This window comes from Pseudophryne corroboree, chromosome 6, assembly GCF_028390025.1.
Source record: "Pseudophryne corroboree isolate aPseCor3 chromosome 6, aPseCor3.hap2, whole genome shotgun sequence".
NCBI classification, from domain to species: domain Eukaryota; kingdom Metazoa; phylum Chordata; class Amphibia; order Anura; family Myobatrachidae; genus Pseudophryne; species Pseudophryne corroboree.
Window position 1 is genome coordinate 96874304 of NC_086449.1, and position 21657 is coordinate 96895960.

A 21657-nucleotide genomic window follows, 5' to 3' on the forward strand; every position below is an offset into this window, starting at 1 on the left:
CTGCGTTGTGGCCGCAGCAACCCCGGTTCGAATCCGGGTGATGGCATTTTAATTTTATTTCTCACACATCCATTTCTTTACAATATTGAAGGTAAGGACAATTGAAGAAACTAAGCAGATTCTTTGAATGTGCTTGCACAATTTGTCTTTACTGCTTATTGTGAAGCTATCTTTCCATACTTTGAATCATTTCTTGATCATTTCTTTGTGAATCGTTTTCTTGAAATCTGGAAAGCTGACATAAATTCCTGAATACAGGAAACTCAAATGAATGGACTCTGAGCAAGTTCATCACAGGATGAAAAGATTATTTTGCAGTCACAAAGAAAATTGTTTGTGAGATGTTTATGGGAAATAAGCCCTGCAGCAAGTGTACAGTCAACTCTAAAAATTTGATTCTGTATATACTTCAACAACCATCAAAGCTTGAAACAGGTTCAAAAACATGATGAACACTCCAAAGTGATATAAGACACCTGGGCCAGTGGCGCAATGGATAACGCGTCTGACTACGGATCAGAAGATTGTAGGTTCGACTCCTACCTGGCTCGTTTAAGTTGCCGTGATCGTATAGTGGTTAGTACTCTGCGTTGTGGCCGCACCATCCCCGGTTCGAATCCGGGTCACGGCATTTTCATTTTATTTCTCACACATCCATTTCTTTACAATATTGAAGGTAAGGACAATTGAAGAAACTAAGCAGATTCTTTGAATGTACTTGCACAATTTGTCTTTACTGCTTATTGTGAAGCTATCTTTCCATACTTTAAATCATTTCTTTGTGAATCATTTTCTTGAAATCTGGAAAGCTGACATAAATTCCTCAATACAGGAAACTCAAATGAATGGACTCTGAGCAAGTTCATCACAGGCTGAAAAGATCATTTTGCAGTCACAAAAAAAATTGTTTGTGAGATGTTTATGGGAAATAAGCCCTGCAGCAAGTGTACAGTCAACTCTCAAAATTTGATTCTGTATATACTTCAATAACCATCAAAGCTTGAAACAGGTTCAAAAACAGGATGAACACTCCAAGTGGCATAAGACAGCTGGGCCAGTGGCATAATGAATAACGCGTCTGACTACGGATCAGCAGATTGTATGTTCGACTCCTACCTGGCTCGTTTAAGTTGCCGTGATCGTATAGCGGTTAGTACTCTGCGTTGTGGCCGCAGCAACCCCGGTTCGAATCCGGGTCACGGCATTTTCATTTTATTTCTCACACATCCATTTCTTTACAATATTGAAGGTAAGGACAATTGAAGAAACTAAGCAGATTCTTTGAATGTACTTGCACAATTTGTCTTTACTGCTTATTGTGAAGCTATCTTTCCATACTTTGAATCATTTCTTTGTGAATCATTTTCTTGAAATCTGGAAAGCTGACATAAATTCCTCAATACAGGAAACTCAAATGAATGGACTCTGAGCAAGTTCATCGCAGGCTGAAAAGATCATTTTGCAGTCACAAAAAAAATTGTTTGTGAGATGTTTATGGGAAATAAGCCCTGCAGCAAGTGTGCAGTCAACTCTCAAAATTTGATTCTGTATATACTTCAATAACCATCAAAGCTTGAAACAGGTTCAAAAACAGGATGAACACTCCAAGTGGCTTAAGACAGCTGGGCCAGTGGCGTAATGAATAACGCGTCTGACTACGGATCAGCAGATTGTATGTTCGACTCCTACCTGGCTCGTTTAAGTTGCCGTGATCGTATAGCGGTTAGTACTCTGCGTTGTGGCCGCAGCAACCCCTGTTCGAATCCGGGTCACGGCATTTTCATTTTATTTCTCACACATCCATTTCTTTACAATATTGAAGGTAAGGACAATTGAAGAAACTAAGCAGATTCTTTGAATGTACTTGCACAATTTGTCTTTACTGCTTATTGTGAAGCTATCTTTCCATACTTTGAATCATTTCTTTGTGAATCATTTTCTTGAAATCTGGAAAGCTGACATAAATTCCTGAATACAGGAAACTCAAATGAATGGACTCTGAGCAAGTTCATCACAGGCTGAAAAGATCATTTTGCAGTCACAAAAAAAATTGTTTGTGAGATGTTTATGGGAAATAAGCCCTGCAGCAAGTGTACAGTCAACTCTCAAAATTTGATTCTGTATATACTTCAATAACCATCAAAGCTTGAAACAGGTTCAAAAACATGATGAACACTCCAAGTGGCATAAGACAGCTGGGCCAGTGGCGCAATGAATAACGCGTCTGACTATGGATCAGCAGATTGTATGTTCGACTCCTAGCTGGCTCGTTTAAGTTGCCGTGATCGTATAGTGGTTAGTACTCTGCGTTGTGGCCGCAGCAACCCCGGTTCGAATCCGGGTGATGGCATTTTAATTTTATTTCTCACACATCCATTTCTTTACAATATTGAAGGTAAGGACAATTGAAGAAACTAAGCAGATTCTTTGAATGTGCTTGCACAATTTGTCTTTACTGCTTATTGTGAAGCTATCTTTCCATACTTTGAATCATTTCTTGATCATTTCTTTGTGAATCGTTTTCTTGAAATCTGGAAAGCTGACATAAATTCCTGAATACAGGAAACTCAAATGAATGGACTCTGAGCAAGTTCATCACAGGATGAAAAGATTATTTTGCAGTCACAAAGAAAATTGTTTGTGAGATGTTTATGGGAAATAAGCCCTGCAGCAAGTGTACAGTCAACTCTAAAAATTTGATTCTGTATATACTTCAACAACCATCAAAGCTTGAAACAGGTTCAAAAACATGATGAACACTCCAAAGTGATATAAGACACCTGGGCCAGTGGCGCAATGGATAACGCGTCTGACTACGGATCAGAAGATTGTAGGTTCGACTCCTACCTGGCTCGTTTAAGTTGCCGTGATCGTATAGTGGTTAGTACTCTGCGTTGTGGCCGCAGCAACCCCGGTTCGAATCCGGGTCACGGAATTTTCATTTTATTTCTCACACATCCATTTCTTTACAATATTGAAGGTAAGGACAATTGAAGAAACTAAGCAGATTCTTTGAATGTACTTGCACAATTTGTCTTTACTGCTTATTGTGAAGCTATCTTTCCATACTTTGAATCATTTCTTTGTGAATCATTTTCTTGAAATCTGGAAAGCTGACATAAATTCCTCAATACAGGAAACTCAAATGAATGGACTCTGAGCAAGTTCATCACAGGCTGAAAAGATCATTTTGCAGTCACAAAAAAAATTGTTTGTGAGATGTTTATGGGAAATAAGCCCTGCAGCAAGTGTACAGTCAACTCTCAAAATTTGATTCTGTATATACTTCAATAACCATCAAAGCTTGAAACAGGTTCAAAAACAGGATGAACACTCCAAGTGGCATAAGACAGCTGGGCCAGTGGCGTAATGAATAACGCGTCTGACTACGGATCAGCAGATTGTATGTTCGACTCCTACCTGGCTCGTTTAAGTTGCCGTGATCGTATAGCGGTTAGTACTCTGCGTTGTGGCTGCAGCAACCCCGGTTCGAATCCGGGTCACGGCATTTTCATTTTATTTCTCACACATCCATTTCTTTACAATATTGAAGGTAAGGACAATTGAAGAAACTAAGCAGATTCTTTGAATGTGCTTGCACAATTTGTCTTTACTGCTTATTGTGAAGCTATCTTTCCATACTTTTAATTATTTCTTTGTGAATTATTTTCTTGAAATCTGGAAAGCTGACATAAATTCCTGAATACAGGAAACTCAAATGAATGGACTCTGAGCAAGTTCATCACAGGCTTAAAAGATCATTTTGCAGTCACAAAAAAAATAGTTTGTGAGATGTTTATGGGAAATAAGCCCTGCAGCAAGTGTACAGTCAACTCTCAAAATTTGATTCTGTATATACTTCAATAACCATCAAAGCTTGAAACAGGTTCAAAAACAGGATGAACACTCCAAGTGGCATAAGACAGCTGGGCCAGTGGCGCAATGGATAACGCGTCTGACTACGGATCAGCAGATTGTATGTTCGACTCCTAACTGGCTCGTTTAAGTTGCCGTGATCGTATAGTGGTTAGTACTCTGCGTTGTGGCCGCAGCAACCCCGGTTCGAATCCGGGTCACAGCATTTTCATTTTATTTCTCACACATCCATTTCTTTACAATATTGAAGGTAAGGACAATTGAAGAAACTAAGCAGATTCTTTGAATGTGCTTGCACAATTTGTCTTTACTGCTTATTGTGAAGTTATTTTTCCATACTTTGAATCATTTCTTGATCATTTCTTTGTGAATCGTTTTCTTGAAATCTGGAAAGCTGACATAAATTCCTGAATACAGGAAACTCAAATGAATGGACTCTGAGCAAGTTCATCACAGGCTGAAAAGATTATTTTGCAGTCACAAAGAAAATTGTTTGTGAGATGTTTATGGGAAATAAGCCCTGCAGCAAGTGTACAGTCAACTCTGAAAATTTGATTCTGTATATACTTCAACAACCATCAAAGCTTGAAACAGGTTCAAAAACATGATGAACACTCCAAAGTAGTATAAGTCAGCTGGGCCAGTGGTGCAATGGATAACGCGTCTGACTACAGATCAGAAGATTGTAGGTTCGACTCCTACCTGGCTCGTTTAAGTTGTCGTGATCGTATAGTGGTTAGTACTCTGCGTTGCGGCCGCAGCAACCCCGGTTCGAATCCGGGTCACGGCATTTTCATTTTATTTCTCACACATCCATTTCTTTACAATATTGAAGGTAAGGACAATTGAAGAAACTAAGCAGATTCTTTGAATGTGCTTGCACAATTTGTCTTTACTGCTTATTGTGAAGCTATCTTTCCATACTTTGAATCATTTCTTTGTGAATCATTTTCTTGAAATCTGGAAAGCTGACATAAATTCCTGAATACAGGAAACTCAAATGAATGGACTCTGAGCAAGTTCATCACAGGCTGAAAAGATCATTTTGCAGTCACAAAAAGAATTGTTTGTGAGATGTTTATGGGAAATAAGCCCTGCAGCAAGTGTACAGTCAACTCTCAAAATTTGATTCTGTATATACTTCAATAACCATCAAAGCTTAAAACAGGTTCAAAAACATGATGAACACTCCAAGTGGCATAAGACAGCTGGGTCAGTGGCGCATTAGATAATGCGTCTGACTACGGATCAGCAGATTGTAGGTTCGACTCCTACCTTGCTCGTTTAAGTTGCTGTGATCGTATAGTGGTTAGTACTCTGCGTTGTGGCCACAGCAACCCCGGTTCGAATCCAGGTCACGGCATTTTCATTTTATTTCTCACACATCCATTTCTTTACAATATTGGAGGTAAGGACAATTGAAGAAACTAAGCATAATCTTTGAATGTGCTTGCACAATTTGTCTTTACTGCTTATTGTGAAGCTATCTTTCCATACTTTGAATCATTTCTTGATCATTTCTTTGTGAATCATTTTCTTGAAATCTGGAAAGCTGACATAAATTCCTGAATACAGGAAACTCAAATGAATTGACTCTGAGCAAGTTCATCACAGGCTGAAAAGATCATTTTGCAGTCACAAAGAAAATTGTTTGTGAGATGTTTAAGGGAAATAAGCCCTGCAGCAAGTGTACAGTCAACTCTCAAAATTTGATTCTGTATATACTTGAATAACCATCAAAGCTTGAAACAGGTTCAAAAACATGATGAACACTCCAAGTGGCATAAGACAGCTGGCCAGTGGCGCAATGGATAAAACATCTGACTACGGATCAGCAGATTGTAGGTTCGACTCCTACCTGGCTCGTTTAAGTTGCCGTGATCGTATACTGGTTAGTACATTGGGTTGTGGCCGCAGCAACCCCGGGTCACGGCATTTTCATTTTATTTCTCACACATCCATTTCTTTACAATATTGAAGGTAAGGACAATTGAAGAAACTAAGCAGATTCTTTGAATGTGCTTGCACAATTTGTCTTTACTGCTTATTGTGAAGCTATCTTTCCATACTTTGAATCATTTCTTTGTGAATCATTTTCTTGAAATCTGGAAAGCTGACATAAATTCCTGAATACAGGAAACTCAAATGAATGGACTCTGAGCAAGTACATCACAGGCTGAAAAGATCATTTTGCAGTCACAAAAAAAATTGTTTGTGAGATGTTTATGGGAAATAAGCCCTGCAGCAAGTGTACAGTCAACTCTCAAAATTTGATTCTGTATATACTTCAATAACCATCAAAGCTTGAAACAGGTTCAAAAACATGATGAACACTCCAAAGTGGTGTAAGACAGCTGGGCCAGTGGCGCAATGGATAACGCGTCTGATTACGGATCAGAAGATTGTAGGTTCGACTCCTACCTGGCTCGTTTAAGTTGTCGTGATCGTATAGTGGTTAGTACTCTGCGTTGTGGCCGCAGCAACCCCGGTTCGAATCCGGGTCATGGCATTTTCATTTTATTTCTCACTCATCCATTTCTTTACAATATTGAAGGTAAGGACAATTGAAGAAACTAAGCAGATTCTTTGAATGTGCTTGCACAATTTGTCTTTACTGCTTATTGTGAAGCTATCTTTCCATACTTTGAATCATTTCTTTGTGAATCGTTTTCTTGAAATCTGGAAAGCTGACATAAATTCCTGAATACAGGAAACTCAAATGAATTGACTCTGAGCAAGTTCATCACAGGCTGAAAAGATCATTTTGCAGTCACAAAGAAAATTGTTTGTGAGATGTTTATGGGAAATAAGCCCTGCAGCAAGTGTACAGTCAACTCTCAAAATTTGATTCTGTATATACTTCAATAACCATCAAAGCTTGAAACAGGTTCAAAAACATGATGAACACTCCAAAGGGGTATAAGACAGGTGGGCCAGTGGCGCAATGGATAACGCGTCTGACTACGGATCAGAAGATTGTAGGTTCGACTCCTACCTGGCTCGTTTAAGTTGCCGTGATCGTATAGTGGTTAGTACTCTGCGTTGTTGCCGCAGCAACCCCGGTTCGAATCCGGGTCACGGCATTTTCATTTTATTTCTCACACATCCATTTCTTTACAATATTGAAGGTAAGGACAATTGAAGAAACTAAGCAGATTCTTTGAATGTGCTTGCACAATTTGTCTTTACTGCTTATTGTGAAGCTATCTTTCCATACTTTGAATCATTTCTTTGTGAATCATTTTCTTGAAATCTGGAAAGCTGACATAAATTCCTGAATACAGGAAACTCAAATGAATGTACTCTGAGCAAGTTCATCACAGGCTGAAAAGATTATTTTGTTGTCACAAAGAAAATTGTTTGTGAGATGTTTATGGGAAATAAGCCCTGCAGCAAGTGTACAGTCAACTCTGAAAATTTGATTCTGTATATACTTCAACAACCATCAAAGCTTGAAACAGGTTCAAAAACATGATGAACACTCCAAAGTGGTATAAGACAGCTGGGCCAGTGGCGCAATGGATAATGCGTCTGACTACGGATCAGAAGATTGTAGGTTTGACTCCTACCTGGCTCGTTTAAGTTGCCGTGATCGTATAGTGGTTAGTACTCTGCGTTGTGGCCGCAGCAACCCTGGTTCGAATCCGGGTCACGGCATTTTCATTTTATTTCTCACACATCCATTTCTTTACAATATTGAAGGTACGGACAATTGAGAAACTAAGCAGATTCTTTGAATGTGCTTGCACAATTTGTCTTTACTGCTTATTGTGAAGCTATCTTTCCATACTTTGAATCATTTCTTGATCATTTCTTTGTGAATCATTTTCTTGAAATCTGGAAAGCTGACATAAATTCCTGAATACAGGAAACTCAAATGAATGGACTCTGAGCAAGTTCATCACAGGCTGAAAATATAATTTTGCAATCACAAAGAAAATTGTTTGTGAGATCTTTATGGGAAATAAGCCCTGCAGCAAGTGTACAGTCAACTCTGAAAATTTGATTCTGTATATACTTCAATAACCATCAAAGCTTGAAACAGGTTCAAAAACATGATGAACACTCCAAGTGGCATAAGACAGCTGGGCCAGTGGCGTAATGGATAACGCGTCTGACTAAAGATCAGCAGATTGTAGGTTTGACTCCTACCTTGCTCGTTTAAGTTGCTGTGATCGTATAGTGGTTAGTACTCTGCGTTGTGGCAGCAGCAACCCCGGTTCGAATCCAGGTCATGGCATTTTCATTTTATTTCTCACACATCCATTTCTTTACAATATTGGAGGTAAGGACAATTGAAGAAACTAAGCATATTCTTTGAATGTGCTTGCACAATTTGTCTTTACTGCTTATTGTGAAGCTATCTTTCCATACTTTGAATCATTTCTTGATCATTTCTTTGTGAATCATTTTCTTGAAATCTGGAAAGCTGACATAAATTCCTGAATACAGGAAACTCAAATGAATTGACTCTGAGCAAGTTCATCACAAGCTGAAAAGATCATTTTGCAGTCACAAAGAAAATTGTTTGTGAGATGTTTATGGGAAATAAGCCCTGCAGCAAGTGTACAGTCAACTCTCAAAATTTGATTCTGTATATTCTTGAATAACCATCAAAGCTTGAAACAGGTTCAAAAACATGATGAACACTCCAAGTTGCATAAGACAGCTGGGCCAGTGGCGCAATGGATAAAGAGTCTGACTATGGATCAGCAGATTGTATTTTCGACTCCTACCTGGCTTGTTTAAGATGCCATGATCGTATAGTGGTTAGCACTCTGCGTTGTGGCTGCAGCAACCCCGGTTCGAATCCGGGTCACTGCATTTTCATTTTATTTCTCACACATCCATTTCTTTACAATATTGAAGGTAAGGACAATTGAAGAAACTAAGTAGATTCTTTGAATGTGCTTGCACAATTTGTCTTTACTGCTTATTGTGAAGCTATCTTTCCATACTTTGAATCATGTCTTGATCATTTCTTTGTGAATCATTTTCTTGAAATCTGGAAAGCTGACATAAATTCCTGAATACAGGAAACTCAAATGAATGGACTCTGAGCAAGTTCATCACAGGCTGAAAAGATCATTTTGCAGTCACAAAGAAAATTGTTTGTGAGATGTTTATGGGAAATAAGCCCTGCAGCAAGTGTACAGTCAACTCTCAAAATTTGATTCTGTATATACTTGAATTACCATCAAAGCTTGAAACAGGTTCAAAAACATGATGAACACTCCAAGTGGCATAAGACAGCTGGCCAGTGGCGCAATGGATAAAACATCTGACTACGGATCAGCAGATTGTAGGTTCGACTCCTACCTGGCTCGTTTAAGTTGCCGTGATCGTATAGTGGTTAGTACTCTGGGTTGTGTCCGCAGCAACCCCGGTTCGAATCCGGGTCATGGCATTTTCATTTTATTTCTCACACATCCATTTCTTTACAATATTGAAGGTAAGGACAATTGAAGAAACTAAGCAGATTCTTTGAATGTGCTTGCACAATTTGTCTTTACTGCTTATTGTGAAGCTATCTTTCCATACTTTGAATCATTTCTTGATCATTTCTTTGTGAATCATTTTCTTGAAATCTGGAAAGCTGACATAAATTCCTGAATACAGGAAACTCAAATGAATGGACTCTGAGCAAGTTCATCACAGGCTGAAAAGATCATTTTGCAGTCACAAAGAAAATTGTTTGTGAGATGTTTATGGGAAATAAGCCCTGCAGCAAGTGTACAGTCAACTCTCAAAATTTGATTCTGTATATACTTCAATAACCATCAAAGCTTGAAACAGGTTCAAAAACAGGATGAACACTCCAAGTGGCATAAGACAGCTGGGCCAGTGGCACAATGGATAACGCGTCTGACCACAGATCAGCAGATTGTATGTTCGACTCCTACCTGGCTCGTTTAAGTTGCCGTGATCGTATAGTGGTTAGTACTCTGCGTTGTGGCCGCAGCAACCCCGGTTCGAATCCGGGTCACGGCATTTTCATTTTATTTCTCACACATCCATTTCTTTACAATATTGAAGGTAAGGACAATTGAAGAAACTAAGCAGATTCTTTGAATGTGCTTGCACAATTTGTCTTTACTGCTTATTGTGAAGCTATTTTTCCATACTTTGAATCATTTCTTGATCATTTCTTTGTGAATCGTTTTCTTGAAATCTGGAAAGCTGACATAAATTCCTGAATACAGGAAACTCAAATGAATGGACTCTGAGCAAGTTCATCACAGGCTGAAAAGATTATTTTGCAGTCACAAAGAAAATTGTTTGTGAGATGTTTATGGGAAATAAGCCCTGCAGCAAGTGTACAGTCAACTCTGAAAATTTGATTCTGTATATACTTCAACAACCATCAAAGCTTGAAACAGGTTCAAAAACATGATGAACACTCCAAAGTGGTATAACACAGCTGGGCCAGTGGTGCAATGGATAACGCATTTGACTACAGATCAGAAGATTGTAGGTTCGATTCCTAGCTGGCTCGTTTAAGTTGCCGTGATCGTATAGTGGTTAGTACTCTGCGTTGTGGCCGCAGCAACCCTGGTTCGAAGCCGTGTCACGGCATTTTCATTTTATTTCTCACACATCCATTTCTTTACAATATTGAAGGTAAGGACAATTGAAGAAACTAAGCAGATTCTTTGAATGTGCTTGCACAATTTGTCTTTACTGCTTATTGTGAAGCTATCTTTCCATACTTTGAATCATTTCTTTGTGAATCATTTTCTTGAAATCTGGAAAGCTGACATAAATTCCTGAATACAGGAAACTCAAATGAATTGACTCTGAGCAAGTTCATCACAGGCTGAAAAGATCATTTTGCAGTCACAAAAAAAATTGTTTGTGAGATGTTTATGGGAAATAAGCCCTGCAGCAAGTGTACAGTCAACTCTCAAAATTTTATTCTGTATATACTTCAATAACCATCAAAGCTTGAAACAGGTTCAAAAACAGGATGAACACTCCAAGTGGCATAAGACAGCTTGGCCAGTGGCGCAATGAATAACGCGTCTGACTACGGATCAGCAGATTGTATGTTCGACTCCTACCTGGCTCGTTTAAGTTGCCGTGATCGTATAGTGGTTAGTACTCTGCGTTGTGGCCGCAGCAACCCCGGTTCGAATCCGGGTGATGGCATTTTAATTTTATTTCTCACACATCCATTTCTTTACAATATTGAAGGTAAGGACAATTGAAGAAACTAAGCAGATTCTTTGAATGTGCTTGCACAATTTGTCTTTACTGCTTATTGTGAAGCTATCTTTCCATACTTTGAATCATTTCTTGATCATTTCTTTGTGAATCGTTTTCTTGAAATCTGGAAAGCTGACATAAATTCCTGAATACAGGAAACTCAAATGAATGGACTCTGAGCAAGTTCATCACAGGATGAAAAGATTATTTTGCAGTCACAAAGAAAATTGTTTGTGAGATGTTTATGGGAAATAAGCCCTGCAGCAAGTGTACAGTCAACTCTAAAAATTTGATTCTGTATATACTTCAACAACCATCAAAGCTTGAAACAGGTTCAAAAACATGATGAACACTCCAAAGTGATATAAGACACCTGGGCCAGTGGCGCAATGGATAACGCGTCTGACTACGGATCAGAAGATTGTATGTTCGACTCCTACCTGGCTCGTTTAAGTTGCCGTGATCGTATAGTGGTTAGTACTCTGCGTTGTGGCCACAGCAACCCCGGTTCGAATCCGGGTCACGGCATTTTCATTTTATTTCTCACACATCCATTTCTTTACAATATTGAAGGTAAGGACAATTGAAGAAACTAAGCAGATTCTTTGAATGTGCTTGCACAATTTGTCTTTACAGCTTATTGTGAAGCTATCTTTCCATACTTTGAATCATTTCTTTGTGAATCATTTTCTTGAAATCTGGAAAGCTGACATAAATTCCTGAATACAGGAAACTCAAATGAATGGACTCTGAGCAAGTTCATCACAGGCTGAAAAGATTATTTTGCAGTCACAAAGAAAATTGTTTGTGAGATGTTTATGGGAAATAAGCCCTGCAGCAAGTGTACAGTCAACTCTGAAAATTTGATTCTGTATATACTTCAACAACCATCAAAGCTTGAAACAGGTTCAAAAACATGATGAACACTCCAAAGTGGTATAAGACAGCTGGGCCAGTGGCGCAATGGATAATGCGTCTGACTACGGATCAGAAGATTGTAGGTTCGACTCCTACCTGGCTCGTTTAAGTTGCCGTGATCGTATAGTGGTTAGTACTCTGCGTTGTGGCCGCAGCAACCCCGGTTCGAATCCGGGTCACGGCATTTTCATTTTATTTCTCACACATCCATTTCTTTACAATATTGAAGGTAAGGACAATTGAAGAAACTAAGCAGATTCTTTGAATGTGCTTGCACAATTTGTCTTTTCTGCTTATTGTGAAGCTATCTTTCCATACTTTGAATCATTTCTTGATCATTTCTTTGTGAATCGTTTTCTTGAAATCTGGAAAGCTGACATAAATTCCTGAATACAGGAAACTCAAATGAATGGACTCTGAGCAAGTTCATCACAGGCTGAAAAGATTATTTTGCAGTCACAAAGAAAATTGTTTGTGAGATGTTTATGGGAAATAAGCCCTGCAGCAAGTGTACAGTCAACTCTGAAAATTTGATTGTGTATATACTTCAACAACCATCAAAGCTTGAAACAGGTTCAAAAACATGATGAACACTCCAAAGTGGTATAAGACAGCTGGGCCAGTGGCGCAATGGATAATGCGTCTGACTACGGATCAGAAGATTGTAGGTTCGACTCCTACCTTGCTCGTTTAAGTTGCTGTGATCGTATAGTGGTTATTACTCTGCGTTGTGGCCGCAGCAACCCCGGTTTGAATCCAGGTCACGGCATTTTCATTTTATTTCTCACACATCCATTTCTTTACAATATTGGAGGTAAGGACAATTGAAGAAACTAAGCATATTCTTTGAATGTGCTTGCACAATTTGTCTTTACTGCTTATTGTGAAGCTATCTTTCCATACTTTGAATCATTTCTTGATCATTTCTTTGTGAATCATTTTCTTGAAATCTGGAAAGCTGACATAAATTCCTGAATACAGGAAACTCAAATGAATTGACTCTGAGCAAGTTCATCACAAGCTGAAAAGATCATTTTGCAGTCACAAAGAAAATTGTTTGTGAGATGTTTATGGGAAATAAGCCCTGCAGCAAGTGTACAGTCAACTCTCAAAATTTGATTCTGTATATACTTGAATAACCATCAAAGCTTGAAACAGGTTCAAAAACATGATGAACACTCCAAGTGGCATAAGACAGCTGGGCCAGTGGCGCAATGGATAAAGAGTCTGACTACGGATCAGCAGATTGTATTTTCGACTCCTACCTGGCTTGTTTAAGATGCCATGATCGTATAGTGGTTAGTACTCTGCGTTGTGGCTGCAGCAACCCCGGTTCGAATCCGGGTCACTGCATTTTCATTTTATTTCTCACACATCCATTTCTTTACAATATTGAAGGTAAGGACAATTGAAGAAACTAAGTAGATTCTTTGAATGTGCTTGCACAATTTGTCTTAACTGCTTATTGTGAAGCTATCTTTCCATACTTTGAATCATTTCTTGATCATTTCTTTGTGAATCATTTTCTTGAAATCTGGAAAGCTGACATAAATTCCTGAATACAGGAAACTCAAATGAATGGACTCTGAGCAACTTCATCACAGGCTGAAAAGATCATTTTGCAGTCACAAAGAAAATTGTTTGTGAGATGTTTATGGGAAATAAGCCCTGCAGCAAGTGTACAGTCAACTCTCAAAATTTGATTCTGTATATACTTGAATAACCATCAAAGCTTGAAACAGGTTCAAAAACATGATGAACACTCCAAGTGGCATAAGACAGCTGGCCAGTGGCGTAATGGATAACGCGTTTGACTACAGATCAGCAGATTGTAGGTTCGACTCCTACCTTGCTCGTTTAAGTTGCTGTGATCGTATAGTGGTTAGTACTCTGCGTTGTGGCCGCAGCAACCCCGGTTCGAATCCAGGTCACGGCATTTTCATTTTATTTCTCACACATCCATTTCTTTACAATATTGGAGGTAAGGACAATTGAAGAAACTAAGCATATTCTTTGAATGTGCTTGCACAATTTGTCTTTACTGCTTATTGTGAAGCTATCTTTCCATACTTTGAATCATTTCTTGATCATTTCTTTGTGAATCATTTTCTTGAAATCTGGAAAGCTGACATAAATTCCTGAATACAGGAAACTCAAATGAATTGACTCTGAGCAAGTTCATCACAGGCTGAAAAGATCATTTTGCAGTCACAAAGAAAATTGTTTGTGAGATGTTTATGGGAAATAAGCCCTGCAGCAAGTGTACAGTCAACTCTCAAAATTTGATTCTGTATATACTTGAATAACCATCAAAGCTTGAAACAGGTTCAAAAACATGATGAACACTCCAAATGGCATAAGACAGCTGGCCAGTGGCGCAATGGATAAAACATCTGACTACGGATCAGCAGATTGTAGGTTCGACTCCTACCTGACTCGTTTAAGTTGCCGTGATCGTATAGTGGTTAGTACTCTGGGTTGTGGCCGCAGCAACCCTGGGTCACGGCATTTTCATTTTATTTCTCACACATCCATTTCTTTACAATATTGAAGGTAAGGACAATTGAAGAAACTAAGCAGATTCTTTGAATGTGCTTGCACAATTTGTCTTTACTGCTTATTGTGAAGCTATCTTTCCATACTTTGAATCATTTCTTTGTGAATCATTTTCTTGAAATCTGGAAAGCTGACATAAATTCCTGAATACAGGAAACTCAAATGAATGGACTCTGAGCAAGTTCATCACAGGCTGAAAAGATCATTTTGCAGTCACAAACAAAATTGTTTGTGACATGTTTATGGGAAATAAGCCCTGCAGCAAGTGTACAGTCAACTCTCAAAATTTGATTCTGTATATACTCCAATAACCATCAAAGCTTGAAACAGGTTCAAAAACAGGATGAACACTCCAAGTGGCATAAGACAGCTGGGCCAGTGGCGCAATGAATAACACATCTGACTACGGATCAGCAGATTGTATGTTCGACTCCTACCTGGCTCGTTTAAGTTGCCGTGATCGTATAGTGGTTAGTACTCTGCGTTGTGGCCGCAGCAACCCTGGTTCGAATCCGGGTCACGGCATTTTCATTTTATTTCTCACACATCCATTTCTTTACAATATTGAAGGTAAGGACAATTGAAGAAACTAAGCAGATTCTTTGAATGTGCTTGCACAATTTGTCTTTACTGCTTATTGTGAAGCTATCTTTCCATACTTTGAATCATTTCTTGATCATTTCTTTGTGAATCGTTTTCTTGAAATCTGGAAAGCTGACATAAATTCCTGAATACAGGAAACTCAAATGAATTGACTCTGAGCAAGTTCATCACAGGCTGAAAAGATCATTTTGCAGTCACAAAGAAAATTGTTTGTGAGATGTTTATGGGAAATAAGCCCTGCAGCAAGTGTACAGTCAACTCTCAAAATTTGATTCTGTATATACTTCAATAACCATCAAAGCTTGAAACAGGTTCAAAAACATGATGAACACTCCAAAGTGGTATAAGACAGGTGGGCCAGTGGTGCAATGGATAACGCGTCTGACTACGGATCAGAAGATTGTAGGTTCGACTCCTACCTGGCTCGTTTAAGTTGTCGTGATCGTATAGTGGTTAGTACTCTGCGTTGTGGCCGCAGCAACCCCGGTTCGAATCCGGGTCACGGCATTTTCATTTTATTTCTCATACATCCATTTCTTTACAATATTGAAGGTAAGGACAATTGAAGAAACTAAGCAGATTCTTTGAATGTGCTTGCACAATTTGTCTTTACTGCTTATTGTGAAGCTATCTTTCCATACTTTGAATCATTTCTTGATCATTTCTTTGTGAATCGTTTTCTTGAAATCTGGAAAGCTGACATAAATTCCTGAATACAGGAAACTCAAATGAATGGACTCTGAGCAAGTTCATCACAGGCTGAAAAGATTTTTTTGCAGTCACAAAGAAAATTGTTTGTGAGATGTTTATGGGAAATAAGCCCTGCAGCAAGTGTACAGTCAACTCTGAAAATTTGATTCTGTATATACTTCAACAACCATCAAAGCTTGAAACAGGTTCAAAAACATGATGAACACTCCAAAGTGGTATAAGACAGCTGGGCCAGTGGCGCAATGGATAATGAGTCTGACTACGGATCAGAAGATTGTAGGTTCGACTCCTACCTGGCTCGTTTAAGTTGCCGTGATCGTATAGTGGTTAGTACTCTGCGTTGTGGCCGCAGCAACCCCGGTTCGAATCCGGGTCACGGCATTTTCATTTTATTTCTCACACATCCATTTCTTTACAATATTGAAGGTAAGGACAATTGAAGAAGCTAAGCAGATTCTTTGAATGTGCTTGCACAATTTGTCTTTACTGCTTATTGTGAAGCTATCTTTCCATACTTTGAATCATTTCTTGATCATTTCTTTGTGAATCATTTTCTTGAAATCTGGAAAGCTGACATAAATTCCTGAATACAGGAAACACAAATGAATTGACTCTGAGCAAGTTCATCACAGGCTGAAAAGATCATTTTGCAGTCACAAAGAAAATTGTTTGTGAGATGTTTATCAGCAGATTGTAGGTTCGACTCCTACCTGGCTCGTTTAAGTTGCCGTGATCGTATAGTGGTTAGTACTCTGGGTTGTGGCCGCAGCAACCCCGGGTCACGGCATTTTCATTTTATTTCTCACACATCCATTTCTTTACAATATTGAAGGTTAGGACAATTGAAGAAACTAAGCAGATTCTTTGAATGTGCTTGCACAATTTGTCTTTACTGCTTATTGTGAAGCTATCTTTCCATACTTTGAATCATTTCTTTGTGAATCATTTTCTTGAAATCTGGAAAGCTGACATAAATTCCAGAATACAGGAAACTCAAATGAATGGACTCTGAGCAAGTTCATCACAGGCTGAAAAGATCATTTTGCAGTCACAAAAAAAATTGTTTGTGAGATGTTTATGGGAAATAAGCCCTGCAGCAAGTGTACAGTCAACTCTCAAAATTTGATTCTGTATATACTTCAATAACCATCAAAGCTTGAAACAGGTTCAAAAACAGGATGAACACTCCAAGTGGCATAAGACAGCTGGGCCAGTGGCGCAATGAATAACGCATCTGACTACGGATCAGCAGATTGTATGTTCGACTCCTACCTGGCTCGTTTAAGTTGCCGTGATCTTTTAATGGTTAGTACTCTGCGTTGTGGCCGCAGCAACCCCGGTTCGAATCCGGGTCACGGCATTTTCATTTTATTTCTCACACATCCATTTCTTTACAATATTGAAGGTAAGGACAATTGAAGAAACTAAGCAGATTCTTTGAATGTGCTTGCACAATTTGTCTTTACTGCTTATTGTGAAGCTATCTTTCCATACTTTGAATCATTTCTTGATCATTTCTTTGTGAATCGTTTTCTTGAAATCTGGAAAGCTGACATAAATTCCTGAATACAGGAAACTCAAATGAATTGACTCTGAGCAAGTTCATCACAGGCTGAAAAGATCATTTTGCAGTCACAAAGAAAATTGTTTGTGAGATGTTTATGGGAAATAAGCCCTGCAGCAAGTGTACAGTCAACTCTCAAAATTTGATTCTGTATATACTTCAATAACCATCAAAGCTTGAAACAGGTTCAAAAACATGATGAACACTCCAAAGTGGTATAAGACAGGTGGGCCAGTGGCGCAATGGATAATGCGTCTTACTACAGATCAGAAGATTGTAGGTTCGACTCCTACCTGGCTCGTTTAAGTTGCCGTGATCGTATAGTGGTTAGTACTCTGCGTTGTGGCCGCAGCAACCCCGGTTCGAATCCGGGTCACGGCATTTTCATTTTATTTCTCACACATCCATTTCTTTACAATATTGAAGGTAAGGACAATTGAAGAAACTAAGCAGATTCTTTGAATGTGCTTGCACAATTTGTCTTTACTGCTTATTGTGAAGCTATCTTTCCATACTTTGAATCATTTCTTGTGAATCATTTTCTTGAAATCTGGAAAGCTGACATAAATTCCTGAATACAGGAAACTCAAATGAATGGACTCTGAGCAAGTTCATCACATGCTGAAAAGATTATTTTGTTGTCACAAAGAAAATTGTTTGTGAGATGTTTATGGGAAATAAGCCCTGCAGCAAGTGTACAGTCAACTCTGAAAATTTGATTCTGTATATACTTCAACAACCATCAAATCTTGAAACAGGTTCAAAAACATGATGAACACTCCAAAGTGGTTTAAGACAGCTGGGCCAGTGGCGCAATGGATAACACGTCTGACTACGGATCAGAAGATTGTAGGTTCGACTCCTACCTGGCTCGTTTAAGTTGCCGTGATCGTATAGTGGTTAGTACTCTGCGTTGTGGCCGCAGAAACCCCGGTTCGAATCCGGGTCACGGCATTTTCATTTTATTTCTCACACATCCATTTCTTTACAATATTGAAGGTAAGGACAATTGAAGAAACTAAGCAGATTCTTTGAATGTGCTTGCACAATTTGTCTTTACTGCTTATTGTGAAGCTATCTTTCCATACTTTGAATCATTTCTTTGTGAATCATTTTCTTGAAATCTGGAAAGCTGACATAAATTCCTGAATACAGGAAACTCAAATGAATGTACTCTGAGCAAGTTCATCACAGGCTGAAAAGATTATTTTGTTGTCACAAAGAAAATTGTTTGTGAGATGTTTATGGGAAATAAGCCCTGCAGCAAGTGTACAGTCAACTCTGAAAATTTGATTCTGTATATACTTCAACAACCATCAAAGCTTGAAACAGGTTCAAAAACATGATGAACACTCCAAAGTGGTATAAGACAGCTGGGCCAGTGGCGCAATGGATAATGCGTCTGACTACGGATCAGAAGATTGTAGGTTTGACTCCTACCTGGCTCGTTTAAGTTGCCGTGATCGTATAGTGGTTAGTACTCTGCGTTGTGGCCGCAGCAACCCTGGTTCGAATCCGGGTCACGGCATTTTCATTTTATTTCTCACACATCCATTTCTTTACAATATTGAAGGTACGGACAATTGAGAAACTAAGCAGATTCTTTGAATGTGCTTGCACAATTTGTCTTTACTGCTTATTGTGAAGCTATCTTTCCATACTTTGAATCATTTCTTGATCATTTCTTTGTGAATCATTTTCTTGAAATCTGGAAAGCTGACATAAATTCCTGAATACAGGAAACTCAAATGAATGGACTCTGAGCAAGTTCATCACAGGCTGAAAATATAATTTTGCAATCACAAAGAAAATTGTTTGTGAGATCTTTATGGGAAATAAGCCCTGCAGCAAGTGTACAGTCAACTCTGAAAATTTGATTCTGTATATACTTCAATAACCATCAAAGCTTGAAACAGGTTCAAAAACATGATGAACACTCCAAGTGGCATAAGACAGCTGGGCCAGTGGCGTAATGGATAACGCGTCTGACTAAAGATCAGCAGATTGTAGGTTTGACTCCTACCTTGCTCGTTTAAGTTGCTGTGATCGTATAGTGGTTAGTACTCTGCGTTGTGGCAGCAGCAACCCCGGTTCGAATCCAGGTCATGGCATTTTCATTTTATTTCTCACACATCCATTTCTTTACAATATTGGAGGTAAGGACAATTGAAGAAACTAAGCATATTCTTTGAATGTGCTTGCACAATTTGTCTTTACTGCTTATTGTGAAGCTATCTTTCCATACTTTGAATCATTTCTTGATCATTTCTTTGTGAATCATTTTCTTGAAATCTGGAAAGCTGACATAAATTCCTGAATACAGGAAACTCAAATGAATTGACTCTGAGCAAGTTCATCACAAGCTGAAAAGATCATTTTGCAGTCACAAAGAAAATTGTTTGTGAGATGTTTATGGGAAATAAGCCCTGCAGCAAGTGTACAGTCAACTCTCAAAATTTGATTCTGTATATTCTTGAATAACCATCAAAGCTTGAAACAGGTTCAAAAACATGATGAACACTCCAAGTTGCATAAGACAGCTGGGCCAGTGGCGCAATGGATAAAGAGTCTGACTATGGATCAGCAGATTGTATTTTCGACTCCTACCTGGCTTGTTTAAGATGCCATGATCGTATAGTGGTTAGCACTCTGCGTTGTGGCTGCAGCAACCCCGGTTCGAATCCGGGTCACTGCATTTTCATTTTATTTCTCACACATCCATTTCTTTACAATATTGAAGGTAAGGACAATTGAAGAAACTAAGTAGATTCTTTGAATGTGCTTGCACAATTTGTCTTTACTGCTTATTGTGAAGCTATCTTTCCATACTTTGAATCATGTCTTGATCATTTCTTTGTGAATCATTTTCTTGAAATCTGGAAAGCTGACATAAATTCCTGAATACAGGAAACTCAAATGAATGGACTCTGAGCAAGTTCATCACAGGCTGAAAAGATCATTTTGCAGTCACAAAGAAAATTGTTTGTGAGATGTTTATGGGAAATAAGCCCTGCAGCAAGTGTACAGTCAACTCTCAAAATTTGATTCTGTATATACTTGAATTACCATCAAAGCTTGAAACAGGTTCAAAAACATGATGAACACTCCAAGTGGCATAAGACAGCTGGCCAGTGGCGCAATGGATAAAACATCTGACTACGGATCAGCAGATTGTAGGTTCGACTCCTACCTGGCTCGTTTAAGTTGCCGTGATCGTATAGTGGTTAGTACTCTGGGTTGTGTCCGCAGCAACCCCGGTTCGAATCCGGGTCATGGCATTTTCATTTTATTTCTCACACATCCATTTCTTTACAATATTGAAGGTAAGGACAATTGAAGAAACTAAGCAGATTCTTTGAATGTGCTTGCACAATTTGTCTTTACTGCTTATTGTGAAGCTATCTTTCCATACTTTGAATCATTTCTTGATCATTTCTTTGTGAATCATTTTCTTGAAATCTGGAAAGCTGACATAAATTCCTGAATACAGGAAACTCAAATGAATGGACTCTGAGCAAGTTCATCACAGGCTGAAAAGATCATTTTGCAGTCACAAAGAAAATTGTTTGTGAGATGTTTATGGGAAATAAGCCCTGCAGCAAGTGTACAGTCAACTCTCAAAATTTGATTCTGTATATACTTCAATAACCATCAAAGCTTGAAACAGGTTCAAAAACAGGATGAACACTCCAAGTGGCATAAGACAGCTGGGCCAGTGGCACAATGGATAACGCGTCTGACCACAGATCAGCAGATTGTATGTTCGACTCCTACCTGGCTCGTTTAAGTTGCCGTGATCGTATAGTGGTTAGTACTCTGCGTTGTGGCCGCAGCAACCCCGGTTCGAATCCGGGTCACGGCATTTTCATTTTATTTCTCACACATCCATTTCTTTACAATATTGAAGGTAAGGACAATTGAAGAAACTAAGCAGATTCTTTGAATGTGCTTGCACAATTTGTCTTTACTGCTTATTGTGAAGCTATTTTTCCATACTTTGAATCATTTCTTGATCATTTCTTTGTGAATCGTTTTCTTGAAATCTGGAAAGCTGACATAAATTCCTGAATACAGGAAACTCAAATGAATGGACTCTGAGCAAGTTCATCACAGGCTGAAAAGATTATTTTGCAGTCACAAAGAAAATTGTTTGTGAGATGTTTATGGGAAATAAGCCCTGCAGCAAGTGTACAGTCAGCTCTGAAAATTTGATTCTGTATATA

The 21657-nt window shown here is 38.7% G+C and overlaps 23 non-coding genes across 23 annotated transcripts; all 23 read left to right on the top strand.

Annotated features, from left to right (window-relative positions):
* Positions 1-478: 478 nt before the first annotated feature.
* Positions 479-551, top strand: TRNAR-ACG (transfer RNA arginine (anticodon ACG)). The gene has a single exon. It is a non-coding gene; the product is annotated as a tRNA-Arg (tRNA).
* A 581-nt stretch (positions 552-1132) lies between these two features.
* On the top strand, positions 1133-1204 carry TRNAH-GUG (transfer RNA histidin (anticodon GUG)). The gene has a single exon. It is a non-coding gene; the product is annotated as a tRNA-His (tRNA).
* A 1578-nt stretch (positions 1205-2782) lies between these two features.
* TRNAR-ACG (transfer RNA arginine (anticodon ACG)) lies at positions 2783-2855 on the top strand. The gene has a single exon. It is a non-coding gene; the product is annotated as a tRNA-Arg (tRNA).
* Positions 2856-4513: 1658 nt separating this feature from the next.
* TRNAC-ACA (transfer RNA cysteine (anticodon ACA)) lies at positions 4514-4586 on the top strand. Its single transcript has one exon. It is a non-coding gene; the product is annotated as a tRNA-Cys (tRNA).
* An 8-nt stretch (positions 4587-4594) lies between these two features.
* TRNAR-GCG (transfer RNA arginine (anticodon GCG)) lies at positions 4595-4666 on the top strand. The gene has a single exon. It is a non-coding gene; the product is annotated as a tRNA-Arg (tRNA).
* Positions 4667-6232: 1566 nt separating this feature from the next.
* TRNAR-ACG (transfer RNA arginine (anticodon ACG)) lies at positions 6233-6305 on the top strand. The gene has a single exon. It is a non-coding gene; the product is annotated as a tRNA-Arg (tRNA).
* A 501-nt stretch (positions 6306-6806) lies between these two features.
* TRNAR-ACG (transfer RNA arginine (anticodon ACG)) lies at positions 6807-6879 on the top strand. Its single transcript has one exon. It is a non-coding gene; the product is annotated as a tRNA-Arg (tRNA).
* A 501-nt stretch (positions 6880-7380) lies between these two features.
* Positions 7381-7453, top strand: TRNAR-ACG (transfer RNA arginine (anticodon ACG)). The gene has a single exon. It is a non-coding gene; the product is annotated as a tRNA-Arg (tRNA).
* Positions 7454-7461: 8 nt separating this feature from the next.
* On the top strand, positions 7462-7533 carry TRNAH-GUG (transfer RNA histidin (anticodon GUG)). The gene has a single exon. It is a non-coding gene; the product is annotated as a tRNA-His (tRNA).
* Positions 7534-9795: 2262 nt separating this feature from the next.
* On the top strand, positions 9796-9867 carry TRNAH-GUG (transfer RNA histidin (anticodon GUG)). The gene has a single exon. It is a non-coding gene; the product is annotated as a tRNA-His (tRNA).
* A 1590-nt stretch (positions 9868-11457) lies between these two features.
* On the top strand, positions 11458-11530 carry TRNAR-ACG (transfer RNA arginine (anticodon ACG)). The gene has a single exon. It is a non-coding gene; the product is annotated as a tRNA-Arg (tRNA).
* Positions 11531-12031: 501 nt separating this feature from the next.
* On the top strand, positions 12032-12104 carry TRNAR-ACG (transfer RNA arginine (anticodon ACG)). Its single transcript has one exon. It is a non-coding gene; the product is annotated as a tRNA-Arg (tRNA).
* An 8-nt stretch (positions 12105-12112) lies between these two features.
* On the top strand, positions 12113-12184 carry TRNAH-GUG (transfer RNA histidin (anticodon GUG)). The gene has a single exon. It is a non-coding gene; the product is annotated as a tRNA-His (tRNA).
* A 2825-nt stretch (positions 12185-15009) lies between these two features.
* Positions 15010-15081, top strand: TRNAH-GUG (transfer RNA histidin (anticodon GUG)). Its single transcript has one exon. It is a non-coding gene; the product is annotated as a tRNA-His (tRNA).
* Positions 15082-15513: 432 nt separating this feature from the next.
* TRNAR-ACG (transfer RNA arginine (anticodon ACG)) lies at positions 15514-15586 on the top strand. Its single transcript has one exon. It is a non-coding gene; the product is annotated as a tRNA-Arg (tRNA).
* Positions 15587-15594: 8 nt separating this feature from the next.
* TRNAH-GUG (transfer RNA histidin (anticodon GUG)) lies at positions 15595-15666 on the top strand. The gene has a single exon. It is a non-coding gene; the product is annotated as a tRNA-His (tRNA).
* Positions 15667-16179: 513 nt separating this feature from the next.
* Positions 16180-16251, top strand: TRNAH-GUG (transfer RNA histidin (anticodon GUG)). The gene has a single exon. It is a non-coding gene; the product is annotated as a tRNA-His (tRNA).
* Positions 16252-17743: 1492 nt separating this feature from the next.
* Positions 17744-17815, top strand: TRNAH-GUG (transfer RNA histidin (anticodon GUG)). Its single transcript has one exon. It is a non-coding gene; the product is annotated as a tRNA-His (tRNA).
* Positions 17816-18235: 420 nt separating this feature from the next.
* Positions 18236-18308, top strand: TRNAR-ACG (transfer RNA arginine (anticodon ACG)). Its single transcript has one exon. It is a non-coding gene; the product is annotated as a tRNA-Arg (tRNA).
* An 8-nt stretch (positions 18309-18316) lies between these two features.
* TRNAH-GUG (transfer RNA histidin (anticodon GUG)) lies at positions 18317-18388 on the top strand. Its single transcript has one exon. It is a non-coding gene; the product is annotated as a tRNA-His (tRNA).
* A 421-nt stretch (positions 18389-18809) lies between these two features.
* On the top strand, positions 18810-18882 carry TRNAR-ACG (transfer RNA arginine (anticodon ACG)). The gene has a single exon. It is a non-coding gene; the product is annotated as a tRNA-Arg (tRNA).
* An 8-nt stretch (positions 18883-18890) lies between these two features.
* On the top strand, positions 18891-18962 carry TRNAH-GUG (transfer RNA histidin (anticodon GUG)). The gene has a single exon. It is a non-coding gene; the product is annotated as a tRNA-His (tRNA).
* A 2262-nt stretch (positions 18963-21224) lies between these two features.
* On the top strand, positions 21225-21296 carry TRNAH-GUG (transfer RNA histidin (anticodon GUG)). Its single transcript has one exon. It is a non-coding gene; the product is annotated as a tRNA-His (tRNA).
* Positions 21297-21657: the final 361 nt, after the last annotated feature.